Source organism: Brassica oleracea, chromosome C2 (assembly GCF_000695525.1).
Source record: "Brassica oleracea var. oleracea cultivar TO1000 chromosome C2, BOL, whole genome shotgun sequence".
In the NCBI taxonomy this organism is placed as follows: Eukaryota; Viridiplantae; Streptophyta; class Magnoliopsida; order Brassicales; family Brassicaceae; genus Brassica; species Brassica oleracea.
The window spans coordinates 17,696,863-17,699,098 of NC_027749.1; the positions used below are offsets into that span (position 1 = coordinate 17,696,863).

Here is a 2,236-nt window from a genome sequence, read left to right on the forward strand (position 1 = left end):
TAACGGTCATCCCGTGCAATTGCGCAGATCTTAACCTAATTTACTATTAAAACATGAACTATGGGGTTGATTGGGAAGTGCTTTAAAAGTGTTGTAGATTTCTATAGAGTTTGTTGATTTTAAAAGTTGAGAGATTTATTGATTTTAGTGGGACTTAGATTTCTATAGAGTTTGTTGATTTTAAAAGTTGAGAAATTTGTTAAATTTGGAAAGAGTTGTACTAGAGAATTTTTTATATTGTGAAAATCAATGAAAATAAATTAATGTCATGATTTTAAGAATTCAAGGGAAACATGTAGTATTCTCAAAATCTTGTTTTGTGAGTTAAAATGTTAAGAATTCAACTCCCAATAACACTTACTTTAATAGATTTGTAGAATCATTAAAATCCAAACTTTTTGAATAACAAATGATTTTGTATAGATTTATAGAATCATCAAACCAATAAAACTAGATTTTAATGAGAATGTGAGAATATGAGTCTGTAAAGTTGTTGACAAAAAAAATGAGAATGTGAGAATCTATAAACCAATAACACTAAACTTGAAAATTCTAAGACTCATTATTAATCCAATTTCCACTAGGACCCCCTAAATCTTTACCAATCATGCTTTGAAAAGATTTTCTAAAGCTACAGATTTTTCTTTCCTTTTTGTTTATTGGAGAAATTGCCAAAACGGAAAAAAAAACAATATAGTTGTCCTTATGGTATAAAACCATTTTTATCCATTTTTTTCTCTCTTTTACCCTTTCATTTCTGAAAATTAATAAAATAATTATTTTTATAAATTCAAAAAAATATTAAAAATATAAAAAATTAATAAAACACCTACATACATAAACACATATTTTTTTTGGTTGAAAAAATTGATAAATAAAATTTTAAAATTACGTTCTACTAAAAGTAGAATTCGTCTTCTACAGAAAATGGGTAAGTAGAAAACGAATTCCAGAACAAACAAGTTCATCTACTTTTTTTAGAAAAAACAATCTACTTGTGATTAAAATTCTAAATATGAGGAATGCAAATTCTATTAATTGTAAAGATTTCTACTTTTATCTTGAATACAGTTTCTACTTTTATGAAGTATTCTAAAATTTCGGGTATGCGAAATCTAAACTTAACACAAACGTCTACAAGAAGTAGAAATTGTATTCATGATTTTTATTATGATTCTACACGGTGCAGAAGGTGTCTTCTACGGATTAAAAAACTGGTTTTACGAAAATTAAGGAAGTTTCAGTTAAAAAAACTGGTTTTCCGAAAATTAAGGAAGTTCCAGTTAAACTGCAAACCAACTAGAGATAGAGATGCAACGGCATCTCTAACGTTCATTCTACTTAACCTGAACAGTCCATGCCTAAGTCTGGATAAGTGTCATCGCCAATAGAAACGTAGCGCCGATGGTGGCTGTCCCTGTCCACGGGTTACCGAAATACACACGCTTGAGGACTTGTTGACTTCACCCGCTATATCATAATAGTAAGAACCAGGATCTAGGATGACTGTCACGAGCTTGTTCACCATCTGCGCAACTTTAGCGGGTTGCCAAATCCAACTTTTTAGTATTCCTTTCAAACCAGAAACCACCACAAATCATTCAATGCACACGTTTTATATGTATACTGATATAAAATAAGGAGAAATGAGTTACCTTTCTCGAGAAGCAAGTCAACGTCTTTATCAGTGTCAATTAGATAATCTAGGAATAAGGCGTAGCTACAGACGTGGTTGTGTTTAGGGTAATGGCACTGCTCAAGAGCTATTATGTTTCTCAGTTTTATCTCACGGCTGTCATGCAAAGAAGAAAGAGATAGTTTAGACATAACACAAAATCATATAGGATCTGAAAAAATCAATCGAAGAAATATCAAAACCGAAAACAAAAAAAAAACTAAAGAGAAACTGGAAGGAAATAGTTTCGAGTTTTACCTTGCTTCTAGGGATGTTGGAGAAAGAGAGAGGCATAGATACAGAGGCTGAGAGGCGGAGAGGCGTAGCGACTGAGAGAAAGGGACAGACGAAGAGGTTACACCGGAAGGGAAGGGAAGCTCGATTTCACCGGCGAAGACACATAATCGTGTCTTGTTCCTCTCGTCAGAGAGAAAGAGAGGGTAGAAACCAACTGTAATTAGTTTACGGGATATTTTTGGTCCGTGTCTTGTGTTCTTTTTTTTTTATTGTTTTTACATTTTTTTTCTTTCTAAAACATTATTCGCCTCATTTTTTTTATCT

General features: G+C 32.0%; 1 long non-coding RNA gene across 1 annotated transcript; it reads right to left on the reverse strand.

Moving 5' to 3' along the window:
• Positions 1 to 842: 842 nt before the first annotated feature.
• Positions 843 to 2,236, reverse strand: LOC106326186. The gene is made up of 3 exons (XR_001267168.1): positions 1,934 to 2,236; positions 1,656 to 1,792; positions 843 to 1,572 (listed from the first exon to the last, which is right to left on the reverse strand). It is a non-coding gene; the product is annotated as an uncharacterized LOC106326186 (long non-coding RNA).